The following is a 27,423-nucleotide window of genomic DNA, read 5'->3' on the forward strand; positions in this document are numbered from 1 at the left end:
TTTGCTATTTCCTTATTTAACAGTAAAAATTGATAATTGAACATTTAACCATTTTCAAAGTGATTTCAGTGACATTGTCCCTCAGGATAATTATTATCCTCATTTTATGAACACCAAGTCTGAAGCCTTGAGAGGTACATGAGAAATTATTCCCCTGGCAAATGATTTAATGGTGAAGTGGGTCTCAGAGTAGAGGAGTGCAGATGGGAAAGGTGGAAGAAAGGAGAACGAAAAGAATTAAAGGGGAAATTGTATGGTTCCAAGAAACTAATCCAAGAATGAGAAAGTCCTGACACCCAGATTGATATAAAGTAACAAAGGATTTGGGGTTGTGAGTTCTCTGATCTTGTTTAAGAATGGGCTTTTGCACTTTGGATGACATGTTAGATCATTTCAAAGCCATGACAGTAATCAGAGCAAGTGGTCAAAGATGGTAAGGTATGAAGCAAATTTTCCCAGGACTTGTCCCGAATCCAGGGTACAGGACAGCAGGCTGTGACAGAGCCACCTGTGCAAACACCCAGCTGGGTGAGCCCCGGGAGCTGAGGAGTTGAAGGAGGACTTCCACCTGTTCCACCTGTGGCCTTGGTTACTGCCAGGAGCAGCAGATGGCACTTGCTGGACGTAGATGCTTGGTAGCCTGGGATACCTACATATAAAGCAGAGCAGCATGTTCATTATTCCTCCTGGGATGCAGCCACTCTGGGAAGGCCCCAAAAGCCTCAAAATCAGGAAAAAATATTATATTAGGTGCAGTACAGTTTTTCTGGTGCATAGAAGGTTCTAATTCCCTGATACATGTTTTCTGAATCTGTATTTTATTTTTGTACCTCCACTTTTTCTAAAAATATTTCCTTATAGTCCTCAAATATTTAAGCATTTGAAGTAAACTAGCATTTTCAAGGTGAATTTTTTCCTAGAAGAAAATGTTTCCTATACTGTTTAGTAGGAAATAAGAGATCAGATGATGAAAGGACATGGAAGAAACTTAAGTACATCTTATGAAATGAAAGAAGGCAATCTGAAAAAGCAACATACTGTATAATTCCAACTGTATGACATTCTGGAAAAGGCAAAACTACAGACACAATAAAAGATCAGTGGTTGTGAGGGATTGGTAGGGGGGTACTTTTAGGGCAGTGCATGAAGTATCCACATCATTATACCTGATGTATCTATGTCAAACCTATAGAACGTACAACACCAAGAGTGAGCCCCCAGGTAACCTATGAACTTTGAGTGGCTCCAATGCATCAATGTAGGTTCATCCTTGATTTAAAAAAAAATGCATCACTCTAGTGAGTGATGCTGATAGGAGGGGAGGCTATGTGTGGTTAGGGGGGGAAGGGGGTATATAGAAAATCTCTGTACCTTCCTCCCAATTTTATTATAAACCTAAAACTGCTCTAAAAAAGATATTTTCAAAAAAAAGGAAAAATGGAAACTTTTCCCTGGGAAGAATTTTTAGGCAGTTGATTACCTGACAAACATCCAATGAGCCAGTTACTGAGTGGAACCTTAAAAGTTGAAAAACCAATGATTGTTTTATGAGTTCGTTACCCTCATAACATTGTTGATATGTTTTCACAGAATTCTGGGAGGAGTAGAGAGGATGGAAGGAGCCTTCTGTGAGTCTCCCACAGGTAAGAATATTTGTGAATATTTCCCCTGGAACTGTGCTGTTAATTTGAGCCCCAAAATGCTGGCATAGCCCATGGAAAGGGGTTCCTGTTCCATCTCTCCTCCTGACCCCATCCCTTCTCCTGCTGCTACTACTGAGGGCCTAACTCAGATTGTCAAAAGCCTGTGCCTCGCTGCCAGAAAATCACACTTTTCCCTACCTGCTTACAGTGCCACCCACAGGCCTGCCATATGTTGCTGGATCCAGGGAAGAGTCTCTGCCTAGAACTATGGAACACACCTTCTCTGAAAATTCCATTGTCAAATGTTCATGGAGGAAATCAAATTGGGTGGGGGAGGTTTTTAAAATTCTCTGCTCACCTCCCAGCACCAGAAAAGGAGCAGATGGGCAATCATTTAAAATGTCATTGTTGTATTCCGGTCATTTTCCTCATAGTCATGAGATATTTAAGAGCAGAAGAGATCTCTTGGCCACAATACTATATGAGACACTTTATATGGGTCTGGGACCCAAAGTAGAAGCACATATTTTAAATTATGCTGGATATTTTTTTTTGTAGATGGTAAAATATACCAGGACACTGCTGGACATTGCCACTCAGAGTGTGATCCTAAAACTAGCACCAGAGGCGTTACCTAGGAGCTTATCGGAAATTGCAGAATCAAAAACCCTAGCATAGTTTTCCTGAATCAGAATCTGTATTTTAGCAATATCTTCAGGTGATTTATAGACACATAGAAATTTAAGAATGCTCTGAGACATGTCTATATCCTTGGGAATATGTGGGACAATTGAAAGAACAAAGGATTTAAAATCAAAAGATGCCCTCACATGCTCGGTGAGGGTGACTATAGTCACAGATAATTTCCCAGTTGAGGAAGAGAAAGGAAAGCAACATGGGAGCAGCAGAAATGGGTCTTGGGTGTATTATCCAGTTATTCTCAGAGCCAATCCTCCTCATGTTGATAGCAGTTAAATTTTCTCAAAACTTACTGCTGTGTTTCCGACTTAATTTCTTGTAATTCAATTATCAGACACTTATCTAGCACTCACTAGTGCCAGGGACAGTTCTTAGCAATTTACAAATATTTACTCATGCGAACCTCTGAGGCAGTATCATCCCCATTTTATAGAAGAGGCAACTGAGATTCAGAGAGGTTAAATAATTTGCCCAAGGCACACAGTCAGGAAATAGCAAAACCGAGATTCAAATCATATCAGACTGGTTAACACTGGGTCTTAAATGAGGTCGATTATTTTTCAAATGACAGAAAGAATTGAAATCTGAATCCCGTCATTTCAACCTAACATATTTTGAAGTCCTGTGTTCAATTTTTTTAATGAGTGTCACTTTCACTTTCTATTCCATCATATATCGATGTTTGTTTTAACATAAAGAAGTATTCTTTTATTTAATTTAATTATTTTATTTAATTTTCTGCTGGATAAAACTGAGGTTTCTAGCATGTTGTGGGTGATGGTCCTTGAAAAACAGACTTAAAGCTTTCTGAGCACCATCCACAGCCAACTACAGCCACACAGCTGAGTCCTTCTCCAATTATATCACATCCTGAAGGTTTAAGGCTGAAAAAAAGGTTCTATTTGAAATCACAGGTCTTTATGATAGAATGTAGCTAAGATTAATTGCAATTTGATGGAGCTGGTTCTAACTTGGAAAAAGTTCCAAAGAAATTATTCTTAGTTGATATTGTTTTTATTATTCATATAATCACAACTGTTAAACCTGCGTTGTTCCTGTAAATCCTGTTTACCAGTTAATAGTTTTCAAAGACAAAAAAGAAGTTGACACATTATGATGCCACCCATTCAGATAAAATTTTAATTATCGTTAATCCAATGTTTTTCAAATTTTCAAATATTTGATATAAACCTTAAATATGGGCAAAAATGCTTATTGTCAAAGGTTTCAGAAGACTTCTTAATGGATAATTTTTCTTCTTCAATAGAAAAATGTGACATATTTTCCATGTACTTTCTTATAAATACAGGTTTAACAGAACAGTTTCTTTTGCTAAAAGTATACTCCACTTGTAAAAACTAATCACTGCTAGAAAAAAAAAAATTGAAGATTGGGAAGGTACCATAGGAAGAGCAAGACTGCTGGATGAATTCATTTCTACACGTTTGAATCCTTTGGCCTCATGAACATTAGAGAAAAGTCAAAATCCTACCCATATATAAGGTAATCCTACAACAGGGAGAATGTGCTAGATGTATAATTAATTTAAGAACAAAAGTAAAAGGGAAATCTCTCTCTCTTCCATCCAGGCAACCTAGCAACCTAGAACAACTTTAGTCTGCTGGTTAAATTATGAACTCAGATTTAACTGACCCTCCCGGTTGACTGATTTTGCCACATACTAGATGTGCTTTCATAGGGTGCTTGAAGATTAACCAAGAAATGCTTGTAAAACAATAAACACAATACTTCCCTGTGGTAGGGGTTCAGTAAATGTTACTTAAAAGGCTGTGTAATTTTTCCTAGATTTATAAAATGATACTCCTCATTTCCCAGCTACTCAAATATACAAAACCCTAACAAAAAAGATGTTATTGGCTCCTGATCATCAGTTTTACTGATAAACCAATTTGACAAGGAGAGCCTCAGTGAACAGTTTCATGCCACATACTGTGCCATAGAACTTCTATGGAGAAAACCTAGTAAGAAACTCTGGCCACTGGTAGGGAATATGTCATTAGTGTCCCTTTCGTTGAGTCAACAAATATATATGGTACACTGACGTCCATCCCAGCTCACTACTGTCTCTAAACCATATAAAGATTCATGGCTCCTGATTTCTAAGACTAAACATCTTTGGGAAGATAAACCATGTAAAAGGAAAATCTGCAATTCAGGGTTTTATATGCCAATTGCTAGAGGTGTATGCCTGTGAATGTTCTTAAGAAGGTGAGATTCCATTCAACGAGGCCAATGGGAACAGCTTCAAAGGGAGGCAGAACAGAGCTGGGCTGGGCTTCCCAATAAAGGAATTCAAATCTCTCACCACAGCCCTCCAGCCCCCACTCCGCTTGGCTGCTACCCCACTGCCCTTATCTGGGATCACCCTCCCTAAGCTCACACAGATCCTACCCTCTACCCTTTTTTCTATGCCTCATCTTTACTAAGTTTGCTCAGCCTCTGCATCTTTGTACTTGATGTCATCCCTCCTGGAATTTTTGGCCCCAAGTTCTTGGTACAGATATGTCCTTTTAGTTGGATCTCAGGCCAAGTGTCTGCTCAACTCAAATGTCTCTCCTCTTTACTAGTTAGTTGGCTTTCTCTGCTTCCTCATAGTTTCTGCTCATCATGATAATGTCTAGCTTGTGGTTGGATTTGGTTTGATAAGGTTCCAGCTTTGGCTTGACATGATCCTCATTCCAGCCACAAATTGAACCACTCTCCATGTCTCTTGGCTTAAATTCTCAAAGAAGGCCTTCCTATTTGACATCAGACTACGTGCTTCCTGGCCCAGTTGTTTGTAGTCATAGGTAGGGGTTGTCCTTGGATAGGTTATAAAAGAACCTATGAGGCAGGGAAGTGATAAATCTTGTCTGATCCTCTTGTCTCCTGAAGTATTTTTCTGACTCTGTTATTAAACTACTTTATTAATTCTATTAGTTTTGAAGAGTGTTCTTTTAGGTTTCTAAATATTCAAGTTTATCATCCAAATATAATAATTTTGTTTTCTTTGTGTGTTTCCTAATCAACCAACTGATGGATAAATAATAATACCATACCCCTGGATTTGTTATGGTGCTTAAATGAATTAATACATGTGAAGCACTTAAGACAGCACAGAGCAAACCATAAATATTGACTACTGTTGTTATTATTTTTAATTTTCATGGAATGTTCCTTTGTAGGACTTTAAAATTTGGAATAAAATGTGAGAGGTTGATAGACTAAGGATAGCAGGTGTGAGAAGCTATCAGAAATATGAAAATATAAGAGATGCTAACATTTTTATATGTTAAATTATAAGAAGATTATTTGGTTAGAAACACTGAAAGAAATATTAAATTTAAAAACTGACTTTACATGTTTCCATTGGGCAATATTTTTCACGAAGATAATTTCTTTTCTGCTTCTTTTGACTGTTATTATCGACATTCACTAAGGACATAATACTTTCCAGGCCTTAATCCACATGATAAGCATCTTAGATTGAGTTCCCCCCAAAAGTGGATCCTGAGATAAGGATATGAGTGTAAATACTTTGAGTTCATTTGAGTGATTCCAGAAAGCATCACTAAGGGCATGGGAAAGTGAAATAGGGAAGAAAGGAAGCCAATAAAAAGGGTTATTGTGCAGAATACTGTTCTGAGCATCAGAGCCCAATCCCACAAGGAACTCTGAGAGCCAGCATTTCTCGGAGTCACTCCAACAAAGGGGCAAGGTCACTGTTCCTGGGAGGTGCTACCTTCTGGGCACTTGTTAGCCTATCTAGCATGTAGACTGGCAGACTCTGGTCACCAGAGAAACAGCCAGCACTATTGGCTGTTGGAGATGCTCAGATAGGCATGCAGAGAAGATATTGACAGGAAGGATAGGACCAGCTACAATAGACATTCAAAGATGATTTCTCTCTTTAAGACACTCTTAGCACTGTAGAGAAATTAAAAAGAAAAAAAAAACTCTATGAAGTAACTAATTGCATGTGACGTTTCTCTGCAGTGTATTTGATAAGTTGCCTAGGCACTTTCACAAGCTTACAATTAAAAAGTAAACCTTTGACTACAGGTGCCTACATGGCTCAATCAGTTAATCAACTCTTGATTTCAGCTCAGGTCATGAACTCAGGTTCCTGAGATCAAGTCCCACTTGGGGCTCTGTGTTGGGCATGGAGACTGCTCAGGATTTTTTCTCTCTCCTTCTCCCTCTTCCCCTCACCTGAACCCCAGATTTATGCATGCTCTCTCTCCCTAAGAAAAAAAGCAATTAAAAAGTAAACTGTGAAAAATAGCTACATCAGAAGTTTACTGATAGTCTGTGGGCTAGGATTATATAAAATTTGTTAAGATGAAATTGATTTTATTGCAAATTCTTAACCGTTGTAAATGTTAGCTATCTCTTATGGTTGTTTTGATGGTTCAGTTAAAGAAGATAAACATGATATGAAATACTTAAAACAGTGCCTAACACATAATCAGTCAATATATGGTCATAAAATATAACCTCCATATACGTTCATCGTTAAAATAACAAAATAATAAAAATGAAATAATACGTGTGAGCCATATATGGTAAAATGTATCATTACTCAAATATATTTGCTGACCCTTCCTCTTATGAGGATCAAAATTCATACTTAAATACACAGTTATTTTAATTAATGAAATGTGAGTGGAACTAACATGAAACACTTTCAAAAAATGGTTTAAGAAACATCATTTGGTCCAACATTGTTCTTTTTTCTGTATGGCAAGACCTTCATATCCTAGGTTGATGTTTCTCTTTCATCCTCAGTCTCCAAATGAAGACAGTTTGAAGGCATCAAACTGACTCATAATGGTCATGTAACATGAACAAGAAATAATCCTATCATTAAAAGTCACTAAGACTTAGGGGCTATTACTGCAACATAATGTACCCTAAACTGACTAATAGAACATGGATGAAAAGAAAATTCATGTGCATAATTGGATATTCTAAATTCTCTGAATATGAAGGGAAGTTAGAAATTATCTAGTCAAACCAAGAGGCTGTAATGTCTTGAGAAGGCAAAGCAAGTGGTATTTAAGTAGCTACAGGCATAAAGTTTAAAGTAAAACTATCTGAATTAATGTCCTATATTTTAAAAAAATTACTTCTTTCATACATCGAAATAAAATTTGTATGTTATCTATTTATAGGTCTGATTCTGCCTTTTGTTTGTTTATTCATTTATTTGTTTTTTTAGATTCCACGTATGAATGAAACAAAAAGCAGAATCAGACCTATACACAAAGAACAAACTGATGGTTTCCAGAGGGAAGGAAGTAGGGGCCTGGGCAAAATGGTAGAAAAGGAGTGGGAGATACAGACTTCCAGTTATGGAATGAGTAAGTCACAGGAATAATAGACACAGCATAGGAAATATAGTCAGTGATGTTAGAATAGCATTGTATTGTGACAGATGGTAGCTACACTTGTAGTAAGCACAGAATAATGTATAGAGATTTTGAATCATTAGGTTATACACTTGCAACTAATGTAATATTAGTGTGTCGACTATACATGAGTGTACCTGCTAGTCTTAGTCTATAAACCTCTCACATTTTATTCCAAACATCATGACTCAATAATACACACATTTAAAAATCCTAAACAATATCACAGCTAAGGAGAAATAAAAGGAAAATGGTCTACAAGATAAAATATATTTCAGTGTTATTATAATTAAATAACATGTGTTTCAACAAATAAGGGTACAGACATGTACACCAGACACCTACATAATACAAAACAAGTATATGGAAATATGTGTAGGGGCACCTGGGTGGCTCAGTGGTTAACCCTCTTCCTTTGGCTCAGGTCATGATCCTGGGGTCCTGGGATCGAGTCCCACATCAGGCTCCCTCCAGGGAGTCTGCTTCTCCCTTTCCCTTTGTCTCTGCCTCTCTCTGTGTGTCTCTCATGAATAAATAAAATCTTTTTAAAAAAAAAGAAGAAAAAGAAAATGTGTGTAGAGATAAAGAGGCTACTAGAATAAAAACAGTGGTAAAACATAAAGAGAACAGATTTGTTAATTTGATAACCTTAACTAGATAGTAATAACAAGATAAGATAAATAAATTATAGACTGTGTAAAAGAGAAAATTCAAAATATGATTTTTTTAATAAATAAGCTGGGCCATACTTATAACTCTTATGTCAAAATAATATGCTTTTCATAACATGTTATGGATATTTTTTAAAAAGCATCACAGAAAATGTATCTATTTTAAAATCTCAATACATATCAATAAACATGTAGACAAATACATTTCTTGTATATAAAAAGACCATAGGCAGACTTAGGAATACTACTCAACAATAAAAAGGAACAAACTATTGATGTATATGCAGCAACTTAGTTGAAATTGTAAGGCATTATCCTAAGTAAGGGAGCCAGTATCAAAAGGTTATATACTGTGTGATTTCATTAATGTAACATACTTAAAAAGCCAAAAACAATATTGACCTTACTAGAGAACAGATCGCTCATTGTCAGGGGTTTGGAATGGAAAAGAGCTTGGAGTGTAACCACAAAGGAGCAGGCTGAGGTAGTTTTTTGGAGTAACAAACCTATTCTTTATAAGAATAGGCCACATGTGCTGATGGCCACATGGAATCTATAAATGTGCTAAAACTGATATATATATGAGACAGAGGGATGTAGACTGGCAGGCTAGAGACCCAGGAGAGTCAATGGTACAGGGTAAGTTTGAAGACAGTCTGCTGAAGAAGTCCCTCTTGCTCAGGGAGGTTGGTCTTTTGTTTTATTCAGGCCTTCAACTGACTATATGAGGCCCACCCACATTGTGGATGGCAATCTGCTTTACCGAAAGTTCACCATTTTATTTTTATTTTTTTAAGATTTTATTTATTTATTCATGAGAGACACAGAGAGGCAGGCAGAGACATAGGCAGAGGGAGAAGCAAGCTCCCTACCAGGAGCCTGATGCTGGACTCCAACCCAGGACTCTGGAATCACAACCTGAGCCAAAGGCAGACATTCAACCACTGTCCTACTCAGGTACCCAAGTTCACCCTTTTAACATTAATCTCATTTAAAATCAGTGCCCAAGTTGACACATAAAATTAACCATCACAACCGTGGAAGCCATATCCTCCAACAAACAATGAGAAATTGATGAAATGGAAAAAACAAAGAGTAACATAGTAAGTCATGGTCAAGGGGTACCTTGGTGGCTCAGTCAGTTAATCATCTGACTCTTGATTTCAGCTCCTGTCATGGTCTCAGGGTCATGAGATCAAGGCCTGTGGCAGGCTTCTTGTTCAGCATGAAGCCTGCTTGGGATTCTCTCCTTTTCCCTCTGCCCTTTCCTTATGCTCTCTCTCTCTGACAAAAAAAGAAAAGAAAAGAAAAGTCATAGTCAAATCAAGAAGCATCCTAATAATAAATAAATAAGTTATTTTGATTTACTTTCATATTTCTTATCATTGACTTCAATATTCGAAGAGTTTGTGATGGAAGAAAAACAATTTTTAAAATAGACTCTATTAATGAAATTTTGTTATATTTCTATATTTTATTCTTTTATGCATTTAATAATGCTAATTCTAAGTCAGTCTGTTAAGTAATCTCAAGTTCTCAAGTCTCTTTCATTATAGGTAGCCCTTGCTCTACACCATACTATGTTAACCGATACTGCATTCCAGAATTGCGTGGAGTGGGGCCTCGGTTCCAGTATGCACAGGTTTCAATTAACATGGTGCCATGCAAACCACATTATTGGTTACAGTAATTCTTAAAGCTAACTTTAGTGAAAGGGGAAATCATTCACTCAAAATTGCAAAATTTCTGTAGTTTCTTTGGTTCCTCTTAGTTTTCTCATTGCTGCTTTGTATCAAAACTAATAACCCTTGTAAACCTGATTCTCAAGGTAATAGGAACAGGAGAATTATCAAGAGACACTATTGCCTTTAAAATAAACTAGGCAAAGGACAGATAGAGGGTGGAAACAATGTCCTTGAAGTCATACAGGAATGGCACCATGTGATTCAGCTAATGGGCGATAGATACGCTGCTGTTTTGTTTACTTCAAAATTTTGTGTCTAAACTAAACTTTCATAATACATCGCCAAGACAGTGTGGTTGTGATTCATGTAAGTGTTTTGGTATCCACTAAAATGACAATTTACTACTTCAGTTATGCTTTTCATAGCATCGTTCATTTTGGATCATTCAATTAGTAAAGACAGTGGGGTCCTTGATTATAAGACAGTGTCACTATTTCTGGAAAAACATAAAGGAATGTGCTTCTCAATGACTGTTTATCACTTGATAATTACAGAGCCCTTGCAACTATTCTCTATATTTCAAGAACTCCTATTTTTTTCTCAGGATCCAGCAGTTCTTTGTTTTAATTTATTTTCCTCTTAAATACCTCCTGCTATTTAAGCAATAATTCCTTCTAAATCAATTGTTAGCTGCAGTTAATGACCGGTTGGTTAATTAATAGCTCAAAGCAAAGCTGAGGGTGTTCCCTGTTCTAACAAACCACCAGACTCTAACTGGGGCATTATTGTTAAAGTAGCCTATAATCACTGGCTTTTCACAGCCTTGCTGCCACAAGTATTTTATTTTAGCTTAAAGGGATGAGATGAATGGGAAATGGGTGACAGCTTTATAAAATCAATCATGAAAATATACATATTTTTAAATTATCTGCATGTCCAGGTCAATCCTTATTTCTGTAGGATTCACCACCAGACAGGTGGTGAAGTATTGGCTTGTGCTGGTTAGGAAGCTCACATAACCATAGCAGTTGCCTCTCTTCCACGTCCGGGGCAGTTGCCTCTCTTCCACCTCCGGGGCTCTGAGCCTGGTGTAGCTGCAACAGCCTCATGGCATTCTGAATCTCTACTGTTCCAAAACTGTGCTTTTTAAACGCTGTGCTCACTGACAGTGAGGAGAGAGACCATGCTGCACATTTTCTGCCTGATAAACATATGGTTTACCAGCGACACCTTTTGTACAGCTAATAGAGAGGAAGGAGATGTGCTTAATAATTAGTGCAAGAAACGAAACATCAAGAGTCCTCAGTTCTATTCCTAACACCTTCTGCCTTGTTCTGTGTGATCACAGGGAAGTCATTAGCAAGTTTGTGCTTCTCATGCTAATAATTCTAACAATCAACCAAAATTTAGAGAAGTTGAGTATTCACCAAGACCAGAAAAGCATCTAGAGGTGCGAAAAGGCCTAGAGCTTTGCCTTTTCTAGAAATATATTTATGAACATGTTGCATGAAAATAAACGTCGGGCAGATATTTTGTGATTTGCTAGAGTAGTGCTTTTATTCTTCTAGGCCCTCCATCATCAACTCCTTGAGAGGATAATGGCAAGATAGCTTTGATTATGTCATCCAGTCCTCTCTGTGTATTTAAAAGATATTGAGATAACCACCAGTAAATAATCCTATAGAGAGTTAGGATGTGAATATTAGTCAATCTTTTCCCTTCTAGAGTTCAATGTAATAGACTATTGCTGGATGAAACAGGATATTTACCATGGAATCTAAAATCTCAACCCCCGACTTCAAGGACTTGCTGATCACACAGTGAAATGGGCTTTCATAGATGACAATGGAAGAGAAGAGTTGGTGGAGCTAGATGCAGAAAGGAAAATTAAGGCTATTCATGGATAGGGAAGACTCTGAAGGGGAAGATATATGGAAGATACACCAATATCGAAGGAAAAAAAAAGATAAACATGAAAGATGTTGTCAAATGCGAAGCTAGTAAAGGTCACAGTGATGCACTTACTCACATGAGAATCACAAATAATGCTTTTGGCTGAGTTACAAAGAAAATGAGAGCTAGAGTTCATGTCCTTTGCTCTATGACAGGATTTCAAGCTTGGTTTGCAGGCTGTTGCTCAGATTGTTATTAAAGTTTACTCACTGCAGCTCCAGTTTATCTATATTTTATAATTTTCATGATTTCCAAAATTTCATTGTTCACTAAAACTGCCCCAGAATGCCAGAATAAGCAAAGCACATCCATTATGATAATAAATTTCCAACAGGCTCTCAGTCTACAGAGATGATTAACAACATAAAAGATTAAAATATCCACAGAAATAACTTGTAACTAAACTGAATCTCAAAGTGGATTGCCCTCCCATGAGACTACCTGTAATGGTCTAAACATGGAAATATGATGGTCTCATCAGAGATATAATAGATATTTTCTATTTATTCTGAATCACTATAAACAGCCTTCTTAGATTTAGGGGGAAGAGATTTATTCCAATTTTGGAATAAATTCCAATTCCAATTTTTCTTTTTGATAAAGAAAATGGGTTTGTTTTCTTTATCACTACTTTCAATATAAATGAAAAAAAAAAAAAAACATTTGCTTGCTGAGCAACTAGTTTATCCTGGGTACTGGACCTTATTTCATTTAATCCTGGGAGTAAATCTGCCTGGTTAGTGTTATTACATACATATTATTGTGCATACTGAAGACACTAGGGTTCAAGCACAGAACCAGTTATAAGCACAGGTCTGGCCTGTTCTAACACCATTATATCCAAAACATAGCACTGATCTTTGAATCTCACATCAATCTCTAAATCAGAGCATATTACTTTCGATGATAACACAATCATCCTTTTCACCTTTCAAGTTCCATCCTTGTACTACATTTGCTTTATGTTTTCCTAAAATTTATTTCCAACATAGAATTATCTGAAGGAAAAAAAAAAAAAGGAGTGTAAGGTCATTCTTGCCTCTGAAGTCTCTTGATTAAAATTACGTGGCTGACCCTGTAAAAGAATTCCTTATTTCAAAGCTCATTTTCATGGCTGAATGAAAACTATGGACAAGTAAATGGAAAGTGTGCATGCTCAGAACGTGGACCATGGGAGCACTCAGGATTTTTGCTGTTTTGGGTTTTTTTGCTATGTTGAACAGGCTTCTTTGAGAATCAATCATGGACAAGTATACCTTATAGCTGCCCTATAGGAGTGCTCAGTTTTGTAATCTAACTGAAAGAATACTAAACAGTTCACAAGTGAGCACAATATGATAATGGGACAGTCAATAGCAATGCCTGGGACTTCCGAATGATCTTTGTAATAATCGTAGGTGTGACTCTAAAACCAATAGTACTTCCATGTTTGTCAAAGCAAGGGAAAAAAAAATCCCTGTGTGCCCCCACTTGTATCAAATGCAGAGTTTCTTTTAAATTGGCTTTTTTTTTTTTTTTTTCAAATCTACCACCTGTGATTCTCAGCTTTGTTAGGGATTGAAAAGCTAAGCATAATCTATGATCCTACGAGTCTAGGACCACCTCATGGTAGATCACATAACAGTATTCCAGCCAGTTGGTCAATGTTTACTTTGTGTAAGAATATAAGAAGAAATAAGCAATGCAAAATAAATTTATTTCTCACACACAACCGAATGAACATATTTGGCTTTTAAAACCAGACTAATTATTCACACAGTTTGGCAAATATTCAAAATACTGGAGGAGTGGGAACTAATGCAGTAAAAATAATTTTCACACATTTTCATTTTCTGTGAAAATTGTTCTTCCAATTCCCGTCCTAAGTGTTTACTTTACAGTTCATTAGAAAATGTTTAATCTCCACCAAACTGTATTCAAAGCAGTATATTTTCTGTCCCATAATATTACATCATTGGCAAATAATAATCCAAGAAGGTGTTGTTGAAAAGTAACGGGAGTCACTTGGGAACAACACTTGGTTTTGAAAGTTTCCAATTTGCAAAAGAGGAACCTCACCTATGACTCAGCTTCAGAAAACCAATTGGGAAAGTCGGCCCTCCATTTTGAGAGGGACTTCTGATTAAAGTAGTGGATTGTGGGGCCTGAATTTAAGTTTGAGGACTCTTTAAAGAGCACATATCATTCAGCTGAGCCATTGAATGGGAGAAAGATGCAGTTTTTCTTTCCATAATCTATGTTTATATTTGACTAACAGTGAGTGCTTCAGTGAGTGTGGGAAGCAAATGCAGGGTGGAACTCCGGGAAAAATATGTCATAAAAACCACTCTAGGCATTCACTTCTATCTACTTAATTAGCTTACAAAATCAGAGCTATCTCTTAATTTTTTATTTTATTTTTATTTTTAGTGAGAGACAGAGATTGAGAGAGAGGAGCAGGGAGGCTCAGAGGGAGAGGGAGAAGGAGAGAATCTTAAGCAGGCTCCAGCTCAGTGCAGAGCCTGATGAGAGGCTCTATCCCACGACCCTGAGATCATGATCTGAGCCAAAATCAAGAGTTGGACACTTAACAAACTGAGCCACCTTAGTGCCCCAACTACCTCTTCATATTTATGGACGAGCAGAGAAAGAAACTAGTCAATTTATCCTGTTTTTAAGGGAATAGCAATCATAGATATCCAAGTTTAACTTAAAAAATAACTGGCAAATATTCTCAGAAATCTTCATGATTTACAGTAATACAGATTTCACCCTGACAAATTGTTTTTTCTAAGACTTGCCTTTCTTAATGATTATTGTCCAAAAGTTATGCTATCCTAGCCAACAGAAAATACTCCAGAGAATCAGACATTGTAGTATTCGTGAGTTCCGTTTAAGTACGAGTATGTCCAGTATAAAGAATAACATCTGTGCTAGGTTAATCTCCAGTTTTTTCAGTCACTGTTGACTTACTAAAGGAAATGGAGAGAAAGAAGGTCACTTGTAATGACGGAGTTTATAATCACACTCTTTTCTTCTCTGTTGTTTTGAGGATAGCTCATGTTGACAAGTACAGGCCTAGCCTATCTTTTGCAGATTCTAGGACAAGAATATTGACAGAGCCAAAATTATTTAAAATATATAAATCAAGTTTTCTTTAAAAAAAAAAAACCCTCATTAAATAAAATACATTCTATCTTCTTACCTAGACAAACATCCTATAAACCACCTGGAATACCAGATTGGAATTTTGAATTTTCAGTGTCTCAGAGTTGCAGGCTGGGAAGGTAACAAGCTCAGGATCTGTGGCCTGGGCTGTGAAGCTTGTGGAAAGTTATTTTCTAAATCTGCTCCAATTTTCCAACATTTCTCCAAGAATGTGCAGATCAAAACTGAACAGAATATGCTGTGCCTCTGAAAGAAAGGCAATGTATACATATTTTGGAAAGATAGCCATCCAAAATAGTTTCAAGACTTTAGAGAGTTTTATTTGTCTGAAAATACACTTATAAGAATGAGTTCATGTCTCAAAGTAACCAGATAAATGCAAACTAACCAGATTTAAACAAGAGTGGGGTTAATAGCAAACATAACAGAAAGAAGATTTCTTGGCTCTCACATGTCATATCACTCCCACATGCATGTATCACATTTCATGGCACTGTCGAGGCTTGGTATGGCTGGCTAAAATGTGTATGTGTTTTAAATAGCTTTCCATGTGGAACATTTAGAACACAAGTTTTTGATTAGTTCGATTATTTAAAAATATTTTCATTTATTTATTCCTAACTCATTCTATCACCACCTATTATTTTCCAGATACTCTTCCAGGTATAGGATCCACAGAGAGAAAAAAAGATACACTTTTGCCAAGTCAAGAGACTTCCAAAATTATCTGGCCTATCTAGGGTTAAATATTTACATTTGGTAACATTGTTTGAGCGCTTTGAAAGAGGATTCAACATTTTCTCAGGAAAAACTAGCACAGTATTTTGCAGGGCATTTTCATGAAAGGAAGGCACATTTTGAAGAATTCAGCTTTTTATATAAGAAGGAGGCCAGCACCTCCACTTGGAGACCCAATGCTGTTGTGAATTATTGGCCTCCCTTCCCCCTTAGTATAACTAATCTGTATTGGGTGCTCACTAAAAGCATTTTTTACTTTATTATCTCATTTATTTCCTTTTAAAAACTCAAACCTCCAATCCTCCTCACAAGAGAATATCGTCTGTGACTAGCAGCTTTGGAAGTAGCTCACAGCTCTTTAAATATACTTTCTGGCTAGAAAAGGGTCTAATTCTATGTTCTGTACAGTGTGTAACGCCATGTTGGTGCTCAGTAAATGTTAAATACCAATAATAACTATGGTGGTAATCAGAATTCCTTTTGATACAAACTAGTTTGTCTCTACCTTGTTTTTACCCACTGTCTCCCAGTAATTGTCTGGCATTTTCCCTGCTGTTCTTGTCTTTTTTAATTACATCCTACTGACATGACTGTTAAAGCATCTTAAAGCAAATGGAAGAGAGGCTTAATGCTTTCTACCCAAAAGGAGAAGCAGAAAGCAGGTGCCTAGCAGTCAGAATAATCAAACTCAAAAGAAATCGGCAGAGTCTTGCTTTCATTCCTCTTAAATACAGAAGGGAAGATGGGGAGAGACACAGTGTAGGGAAGAAAGGAGAGAGTAATCTGCTGGCATAAGTGCTGATGAGAATAAACACAACCTTCCTTCATTTTTTTTCACACGTTCATTGTATTGGAGAGAGTTGGTGCCTTATAGCAATTCCCAGCCACAGGCTGTCACCTGCTTAGGGTTGGAGAAGGAAGATGGGTATATAAAAGTTATTTTTTAACAGGAATTCAGCATCTATTTCACATAAGCCACATGTCTGCAGCCCGGTGGAGGAACATAAAGTTGACTTAATCTCTTGATTTAGAGTTCATGTTCCTGATTGAAAAATCGGGTGTCCGCAGGGACCTAAGACTATGGTTGTCAGGTCACTACCCCCTGGATTTCAGAGGTCAAATTAACATAAGATTACTGAAATTGTGGTAAGTGTTAAAGGGCCACCAAGAATGTCTTAATCTAATGGGTAGTAGCAATAGCTTTAGGATAGGGTTAGTTTATCACATGGATTGCTTCAATTACAAATGCATTACTATAAAAGTAAAGGGAAATGCGAACATAAAAATTGTGCACCAACTGCCACTTTTTGTTTGTGCAGTTTCCTAGGATCATGATGCCAACTGTGTAAGGAAGTAATCCCATTTCACTCTCTGGTTGAGGAAATCATCTGAGAGAAATAAGTAACATTATTAGTCAGAAGTAGCCAACCCAGGATTTCTACTGGGGTCAATCTAACTCTATGGTGTTTTTCCTATGGACAAGTGCTAGTAATTGATTTGAGAAGAAAAGGAAACAAGATTAAAATGACTCCATATTGTTCTGGTCTTAAATGGAGACTTATAATGTGTGTCCCTGAAGAGGCTGAGGAGTGGGGAGAGGTCTTGCCCAAAGAAGGCAACTTGTGTTTAATGACTGCAGATGGCATCTTCCTCTTGCCCAACCAGTTAATATTTCTATAGACTATCATAAAGGGAATGTGGTCAGCAAGAATGGACAGAGAAATATCAAACTGTCAACACTAATGGAAAACTAACCCAAAGCACAGAACCAATTGCTATTAGAAGAAAATTCTCTGTAGGACTACACTACAATGCAGAGTGTTCAAACTATTCTTCATCTGGCCTAAAGGAATATCTGGTATCTTTTTTTTAAATTGTCTGTTATTAATTAGGAGACACAACCACATTTACTCAATGGAGTTCTCGTACTTGTACAACTTCTATTACCCCCGTCTGAAATATCTTTTTTCTTTACATTTTTCCTAGTTTGTGCCAGCAAAATTAACTACTCCATTATAAAGTCTTTTATTTATTCTTTATTAGAAATAGATTATGTATTAGATAATCCTATAAAGTGGTTGTTAAAGGTATTCCAGTAGGTTGTGAGCAAAGTGAGATTACATATTCATCCCTAGCTTTGGACACATAGTAAATACTCAATGTGTAAACAAAAAAAAAAAAAAAAAAGAGAATAAAACGGTAGGTAACTCTGGTTTAAGTAATCATGGAGGCACATTCATGAACAAAAAACATATGCTGGTCTGACTAGAATGAATAACTTTTCTTCCTCGTTACTTGCTTAAAGACAGACATTTATATTAAAAAGTAGTGTTCTCCCTGCACCCCGATGTTTCTAGCAGCAATGTCCACAATAGCCAAACTGTGGAAGGAGCCTCGGTGTCCATCAAAAGATGAATGGATAAAGAAGCTGTGGTCTATGTACACAATGGAATATTACTCAGCCATTAGAAACGACACATACCCACCGTTTGCTTCGACATGGATGGAACTGGAGGGTATTATGCTGAGTGAAATAAGTCAGTCGGATAGAACAAACATTATATGGGCTCATTCATTTGGGGAATATAAAAAATAGTGAAAGGGAATAAAGGGGAAAGGAGAAAAAATGAGTGGAAATATCAGAAAGGGAGACAGAACATGAAAGACTCCTAACTCTGGGAAACGAATAGGGGTGGTGGAAGGAGAGGTGGGCGGGGGGTGGGGGTGACTGGGTGATGGGCACTGAGGTGGGCACTTGACGGGATGAGCACTGGGTGTTATTCTGTATGTTGGCAAATTGAACACCCATAAAAAATAAATTCATAAAAAAAAACAATTTTCAAGTAAAAAAATAAAATTAAATTAAAAAACAGTGTTCTCTTCTCAGATGATTCAGCATTGCATAAAGATTTTTTAAGACTTTCCAAGACATGGAGAGAAGACTCAGAAAAATTGATGTAATCTCTCCAAAGTGGTATGTAATCTTAATCTCATACATTTTAAACCAGATTTATTAGGTGTCTGTGTGGTATTTAAGAAGCCAATCAATGAACAATCATAGCACCTGTTCTCAAGAAGCTTACAATCTGGGGGATCCCTGGGTGGCTCAGTGGTTTAGCGCCTGCCTTTGGCCTGGAGCATGATCCTGGAGTCCCAGATCGAGTCCCACGTCGGGCTCCCAGCATGGAGCCTGCTTCTCCCTCTGCCTGTCTCTGCCTCTTTCTCTCTGTCTCTCTCTCTCTCTCTCTCATAAATAAATAAATAAAATCTTTTAAAAAAAAGAAGCTTACAATCTGGTGGGAAAGACACACATTTTATAACCTACAAAAATAATTATTAAATTAAAAGTATAGAAAAATGTAATTTAAAAAGTACTATATGGAAAAGTATGGGGGATGTGAAGTATATAGCATCTTCTCTGGTGAAGGGTTAATCTTAATAAAATAAGGGAATGAAGGGAGATAATTAAGAAACTAGTGCAGTAGTCTGAAAGAGATAATGTTGAATTGGGCAAGGGTTGTGACAGCTCAGTTGAACAGAAGTGAATACATTTGATACATATTTCAAAATTTGAACCAGTAAGACTTTGTGATGGATGGAAGGGTGAGAAAGAGAAAGCAAGAATGGCTCAATGAGTAATGACACCATCTACTGTCAGAAGGAGCAATGATGAGGGACTAGTTGGGTGATGTGCAGGCAAGAAGGAGAAATTCAGGATGCCTAGGTGGCTCAGTGGTTGAGTGTCTGCCATCAACTCAGGTCATGACCCTGGGGTCTTGAGACTGAGTCCCACATCAGGCACTCTACAGGGAGCCTGCTTCTCCCTCTGCCTATGTCTCCACCTCTCTATGTGTGTCTCTCATGAATAAGTAAATGAAATCTTTAAAAAAAAGAATGAGAAATTCAATTCTGTACATGTTTACATAAACAGTGTTCATGAGTCCTAAAATGGAAATAAAATAATAGAAGAGTTTTTTGTCTTTCAAAAGAACTTTAAAGAAGAAAGGATTTTATTTACTTATTCATTAGAGACAGAGAGAGAGAGAGAGAGAGAGGCAGAGACACAGGCCGAGGGAGAAGCAGGCTCCACACAGGGAACCTGACGTGAGACTCGATCCCAGGTCTCCAGGATCACACCCTGGGCTGAAGGTGGCACTAAACCGCTGGGCTACCGGGGCTGCCCCTCAAAAGAATTTTTAAAAGAGTGTTCTCCACTGTCACTGAGAAGACCAAGCAGAGTACAGTGAACTAATGTCATTCAAAGCTCTCTCAAAAACTTTGTCTCTCCATACTTTTTATAAGTTCCTATAATTTGAATCCTACCCTCTCGAGTTAAAATTTTAAGAAAAAATATTTTCTAGTTTTCTTTACACTTAAGGTGAAGACATGTGCCATATATTACATCAACCAGATGTACCTGCTGAGCTACTAAAAGCAGGCAGCCAGGCAACAGTTTTTCTGGAGTAGTGTCATTGTTTTGAGGTTGGCAGTGGCAGCAACAATCACTACCGAGATTACAAGTGAGGTTCTAATGTTGCTCCTGACACCTTAGGACCTGTTTCTCCAGATCTCTCCATGGTTCTCTGAGCTTCGTAATAGTCTCTAATTAATTACCATTCTGTTTAAAATGCAAGAGCTGGGGCACCTAGGTGACTCAGTAGGTTGTTTGCCCTTGGCTCAGGTCATGACCCTGTAGTCCTGGGATCCAGCCTCGTGCTGGGCTCCCTGTTCAGTGGGGAGGCTGCCTCTCCCTCTCCCCCACACTCTCTCTCTCTCTCTCCTGTTCGTGCTGCCTCTCCGCAACTCTCTCTCTCTCATACTCTTTCTCAAATATATAAATAAAAATATTTTTTAAAATGAAAAAAAACAAATTAGCAAGAACTATTATTGTCCTCTAAAACAATTCAGAGTCTGATTAATACATAGTGACAAAACATAATAATATACTGACTTAACATTTCTACCTACATACATTGTTACAGATGAAACAACCTATCTGCTTCAAAACATGAAAATATCACACAGAGATGCTTGTAAGCAAATAACCTAATAAGTTTTCACTTAATAATTCAGCTCAAGGAATGTAAGAGAATGCCACAGAGGAAATAAACTTCAGAAACTTCAGGAAATGAATATAGAAGTTAATCCTAATAAGTCTATTTATAGTCAGTGTCTAGGAGACAAAAAAAAAAAGAAAAATGGAAAGGAAATTTCTGTATATAACTCTAAGTTAACAGATGGAAAATTGTTGCATAACAAGAATACTCACACTGGGCTTTCAAATTTTCAATTTACATTGAATTCAGAAAATGGCTTCCACAGCAAAGCCATTATGTGAAGTGTGTGAAGAAAATTTGATATATTGCAGTTGATATGCATAAATTAACACATTTTCCAGTAGGTGTACCTATCTAAAACAGGAAATCAGTCTTGTTCAAGCTATAATTAAAGACAAAAATTTTTTTAAAAATAAAACCTTTCTAAAATCTAAATGTTCTTATTCCATCTAATTCCTCCTAGCTACCCATAATACTCAGCTAGCCACTTGAAGTCTGCTCAAAAATGACACGCCGGTCTAAAAAAATCTGAGGAACATTCATAAAACCAGAAAGTTACTTGGAAATAATATTTTAGTATCTTAAATCCAGATGCAGATTGTCTTAAAGAGAACTAGTATTTATTTCCTGCAATCTGCATGCCAGGCCCTGAATTAGGTACTTTTTCACAGTATCCTACAGATGAAAAGCAGGAAGTTTAGGAAAAATTGTCATCACACAGATAATAAAGGGACAAATCTGAGATTCAAACAAAGTGTCTGGCTCCAGAGCTCCACTCTCTCCTCTAAACCATACCATCTCTATCCAAACATGGAAGAATCAAGTTGCAGCCTCCCACATCATCAAATAATGGGCTTCTGACCAGGTTTTGCCCATCCAAGATTGCCCTCTACAAATTTGATGCACCAGAAAAGCCTGGTTCTGGGATTAATTTTTTTCTACCTATGGTTGGCCCCCCATCCTTTATTCCTGCCAGAGTTGAGTCCTGTTTTCAGGTTTTCTGATTGCTCTCAGAATGGTTCTCCTGAATCAGTTCAAGTTCTCTACCCAACAGTCAAGTACATCTTTTCCATATTTCTAGTGTAATATTTCCCATCAAGCCTGCCTAATCTAGACCCACTTAGGTACTGTCATAGACTATGGTTGGTTTTCTCACTCTCTTAAGTCTATCTAAATATTCAAAAAATAAAAATTAAAATTAAAAAATTAAAAAATGAAAATAAATATTCAGGGGCAAGGGGAGGGTTCTTGATTTGACCTTGATTTTTTTCATTTATCTTCAACAAGTTCCTTTCACTTGGGCTCTGGACCAGGTGTGGCCAGAATGCCAAACCAATGGACCTAGCACTTTCCTTACCTCTATTCTAGGCCTAGTTCTTAAAAAAATACACTGAAGGAAAGAATCCCCAATGCTATAATAGTATCATCAACAATATGTGATATCTATATTATTTTACCCATTACAAAGCACTTTCACATTCATTGTCTGTTTTAAGATAGTAAATACATATATTGTCCTGTCATTATGGAAAATAAAGTACAGATCCGAAATATGAAACGATCACCTAACATCGCAAAGTTAACTGATGAAGCTGGGTCTCAGATTTAGGCTTTTTAATTCTAAACTCCATCTTTCTGGAAAATAACAGCATTTATGACAACTCTAATAAGCCATCCCGTAAAATTCACTAAAACATAATAGTGAAACAAATAATTTAACTTTAATGAGTTTTTCAATCAGGTAAGATCAGGAAAAAATTCATTGCAGGAAAAAAGGTTGTTAACTCTTCTCTGAGGTGCAAGTCAATAATATCAGCATGTTTTAAAAGCTTTAAAAAATGTTTCTTGTTAGGGGATTGTTTTGCCTAAATTGGCAATTACATGTAATTGAAGCTGCATTATTGACAGACACAGGGGACTAGAAATATTTATACAAACATGTACATCTAACATATTCTATCTCACTGACATGCAATACATTATTAATTTCTTTCTTCAACAATAGGATCTGCAGTGTCAAATTAATCTCTGGAAAAGCTTCTAGTAGAGAAATATAACTAAGAGTTTAAGAGGCTGTAAACTAGAACCAAATGGGAAGTTATTAAAATAGTTGTTAACAGAGTTCAGAGAAAGGAAGAAATCATGACCATCTGGAGCCAAGGTCAGCAAACTATCACCTGTAGGCCAAACCTGGCCCACCACCTGTTGTTGTTGTTGTTGTTGTTGTTTTTAAAGATTTTATTTATTTACTTGTAAGAGACACGGAGAAAGAGGCAGAGACATAGGCAGAGAGAGAAGCAGGCTCCCTACGAGGATCCAGATGTGGGACTCCATCCCAGGACGCTGGGATCACGACCTGAGCCAAAAGCAGATGTTCATCCACTGAGCCATCCTGGTGCACCCACCACCTGGTTTTATAAATAAAACTTTATTAGAACACAGCCACACTCATCTATTTGCATATTTTCCATGGATATTTTTGTGAGAGATGGGCAGAGGTGAGTGGTTGCTACAGAGACTTGTTTAGGCACCTAAAATATTCACTATTTGGTCCTTTCCAGATTAAGACTAGGTCTGTAATCACTGTGGAAGATTTTATGGGGGGAGAAGAGCTGGGCCTGTGTCCTTGGGAAGAATGTATAAAGCAATGAAAAGAGACAATTTGGGTAGAAAATCTAGAAAGATCAGAGGTACATCCTTAAAATATGTTTGAGGATGGTCAAGGGAGAGGAAAAGATGTAGCTTGCTTGACCCAAACAGAGGACCCATTGTGGGAACTGAATGAATATAATTATGGAAGGCTGGCACAATTTGGGGTTCAGGTCAATCAACTTGAATGTTCTCTGAAGAACTTCATTGGCACTCCACTAAAGGTATAACTGCAATAAATCTCAGTGCCATCATCATACAATTTTGAATAGAGTCAGGAAAAGAGGAGCAGTTCAGAAATAAGCAAACCAAAATTAAAGAAATTCTTCCTTTCTCTATTTTCCTAGGAATATTAAAAGGGATCCCATTTATAATAAAACCAATTATAAAAATCCTCTTTCCTTCCCTCTCCTATTTTCTTACCTTCCATATTAACCCCCTTTCATCCTCCACTTCACCCCGATGCATACCACATTGGCTATTTATCCCCTTCACCTTCCTACTTTCCTCCCCTCTTCTCCCTCCTTCCCATTTCCTGTGCTTCCCCCTCCATTCTGTTTGATGTAGTCTTGGAGACCCTAGAAAAGATTGGATTCTCTTTATAGCAGGAGCTTATAACTGTTTTTATGCAGTTGAACTCACAGCAGTCTCATAACGGACCTTATCTCAACAAAGTCTTTCTAAATGCCTAAAATCAAATGCATTGGACTACAAAGGAAACCAAATATATTGAAACATTGCAAAATAATTTTTTAATGCTACTTTATAGTAAAATATGTCTTTTATCCATACATTAAATAACAAGATCTAGTGATAGGATTAATAGCTACCATGTACAAAGTGGTGATTAGCTTAAGTGATGTTTTAAGATATCAGCACCAACTAAAATATGATACACAATTATCTAATTTGATGTATAAATATCTATGATTTCTATTTCTATTTAGAAGTTAGTGAAAACAATGAGGGTGGCTTCATCATCTCACGTAGATGCTCTCCTGAAGGCCAAGTTGAGATTTCTTTCCTTAGAGGATGAAGAACAAGGAACTAAACAAGAAAAGACAAAAATCTCTTTAAGTAGGTACGGAAATCGAGGAAAGCTGGAACTCTCATGTGGGATTTTTTTTTGTCACTAAAATTTTTGAGTAAGGAGGAAAATTCAAACAACACAGCTTTATAAATATTAATATGGCAGCATTCAAACTGCATTAGGAAAAAAAGAGATGTAAATAAACTAGTCAGAAAGCTTTTGCAATAGTACATGAGGCAGACTACAGAGGTTACATTCCATTTGGAAATAAAAGGGGATACCTTACTTGAATTTAGAAGGTATCTCATTTATCCAGCTCCCACACTTAAGTCGGGGGTAGATGACAATTAAGAAAATGTTTCCCAAAAATAGTGAATGTTTTGTGAAACAAAACAGCATATTCCCCAAACTCTGCAATACTGGTGCACACACACACAAGCATACACAACTGGAAAAACTAGTAAAGCTGTTAGAAATCTAGTACACTGAAATTATTCAACTATTTAAAAATGCTACAAAATTCTCCCAAAATACAAACATTTTGAACAATGGTATCTCTGTATGTCGCAGAATAAATATCAGTGTTGGAGTTGAAATTCCCATTCTGCCACTTGTTAACTGTGTAAACTTCAGCAAATTCCTTTTGCATCAGTGTTTTTCATCTTTAAAATGAGAATGCTCCCAGTGATATCTACCCTCCAGGACATGGAGAGAATAATTACACTGTATAAGCCAAAACACTAATCATGGTATTGGATATATTGTAGGTACTCAATATGTGTTGATTTTATTTCAAAATAAGAGTGTACAAGATCCACAAATTAAGATGCTATCATCTAAAATCATCTTCAAATGAAAGTTCTCATGCATTCCCCCTTTCTTCTTGGCTAAATTGTGCGTGTGTTGTCCTAGAAAGAAAGCTATAATTTGACTCCCCATAAAATTTCCTTGATCCTTAGGCAATACTGAAGCTGTAATACTTAAGCATTTAGAGTATTAGAAAGTTGAGCATCTAAATAGGGTACTTTGAAAGAATTTTGATTACATTGTGTACTCCCATCTTCTTGCCTTGGTACAAAATAATTATACTCTTTTGAACACAGGTTTCCTCGTACCAACCCAGATTTCTGAAGCTGCGGAGTCCCGGCAGATAGAGCCTGATATTATGAAATGTGGTTTCACTCTGTACCCTTGATAACAAAAGCAATGGTTAAAATAAAGGATTCAAATCCCATGCAATAGCCAGTAATGTAGTACAAAGGGAAGGCAGTGCTTAAACTCTACAAAATCCACTTAAGGATGTTCTAGGGTTTTATCTGAAAGCAAATAGTGGCTTTTAGACTTGCTTTTTTAGAAAAAAAAAAAAAAAAAGGTACTCTTTTACTGATTATAAAGAAAGGATGCACACACTACCCATTCAAGACTCCTTCCAGTGAAGATGTATTTTAACAAATTAAGCCTTTTTAAAACTTTATTTTGCTCCAAGAGAAAATGTTGGCCATGCTCCTTTGATTGGCCAGAAATGAGTCGGCTACACATTCATGTTGGTTTGCTCTGTACCTTTCCTCAATCTGGCTAAGAGTCTTCATATCTTCCAGATTTTATAAGCCATTCGGCAGCTTCCTCCCCGTCATTTCAATTGAGCAAGACAGGACCATAAAATTGAAAGATTTGAGCCAACACGAAAGAAAAAATTGTGATTTCGCCCTCTCCTGAACATTAGGTTTCTCCTCCAGCCACTTGCTGAGTTTGCCGGAGAGGCCTCCAAACACCATAGCCGGTCATGTATGTGACCCCTTTCTCACTAAAACCATATCCGATCATGTCCTCTGATTCTACCTTTCCTCATGTCACTCTGTTTACTGGAACGGATTTTCTTTAAAAATTGCTTTTGACTAAAACCTCATGGCCAAAGATTTATTGATTTCTGGGGGACCTGGGTGGCTCAGTGGTTGAACATCTGCCTTTGGCTCAAGGCATGATCCTGGGGTCCTGGGATCCAGTCCCGCATTGGGCTCCCCACAGGGGGCCTGCTTCTCCCTCTGCCTGTGTCTCTGCCTCTCTCTCTCTCTGTGTCTCTCATGAATAAATAAACAAAATCATTTTTAAAAAAAGATTTATTACTTTCTGCCTCTTCCTTTCTAGCTTGCATTTCAAGAGAATCCTCATGTTCTTCCTGTTACCCACACACTGATAGAAAAACATTATTTTTTGACTCCCGAAAGTTTGCATAATTGCAAGATCTGTGTGTGGGAGCTGTGTAACCATGCTGCCACAGGATGAAAGGCAAAGGCAAGTTTTGTAAGTCTGCTGCCATTTAGAAGCACAGCATTGTAAAACTGCAGAAACAGGACCTCAAAGAATATACTTGACAGAGGTCACAATTTAAATGCATTTTGAGTCCAGGTAGGTAAAATGATGCTGTTATATCGCTACACATAAGACAAGAGTAGTGGGGTCTCTGGTGGATTGACTTTAGTCACTGAATTTAATTCAACACTGTGCTATGCAAACAAAACCTGTAAATAGGCCAGATACCACCTCTCAAGCACATCAGTTTTGTGATCCGTCACAGGTCGAATGGCTCCCCTCCCATTCCTCCTATAACCCTCACTGAAGGGTATATTCTCTCCATCACTTCTTAAACAATAAAGTACTGATTTTACATGATGGCTGAGAAAGCCCTATCTGCTTTTCATACCCAATAACTAATCCAAGGAAGGTTTATGCCTGAAACACA

The 27,423-nt window shown here is 37.2% G+C and overlaps 1 long non-coding RNA gene across 3 annotated transcripts in view; it reads right to left on the minus strand.

Moving 5' to 3' along the window:
- Window positions 1-27,423, minus strand: part of LOC144303753 (uncharacterized) — a 53,140-nt gene that overhangs the window by 23,812 nt on the left and 1,905 nt on the right. For 2 of the 3 annotated variants that reach the window (XR_013370727.1, XR_013370728.1), the window contains exons 2-5: window positions 23,255-24,700; window positions 15,247-15,455; window positions 15,015-15,140; window positions 9,550-9,708 (exon numbers count right to left, since the gene is read on the minus strand). This is a non-coding gene — a long non-coding RNA (uncharacterized LOC144303753). Of the gene's footprint in view, window positions 1-3,089; window positions 3,227-9,549; window positions 9,709-15,014; window positions 15,141-15,246; window positions 15,456-23,254; window positions 24,701-27,423 lie in introns of those variants that run through there. The other variant, XR_013370729.1, reaches the window with a different exon arrangement.

This window comes from Canis aureus, chromosome 33 (assembly GCF_053574225.1).
Source record: "Canis aureus isolate CA01 chromosome 33, VMU_Caureus_v.1.0, whole genome shotgun sequence".
In the NCBI taxonomy this organism is placed as follows: domain Eukaryota; kingdom Metazoa; phylum Chordata; class Mammalia; order Carnivora; family Canidae; genus Canis; species Canis aureus.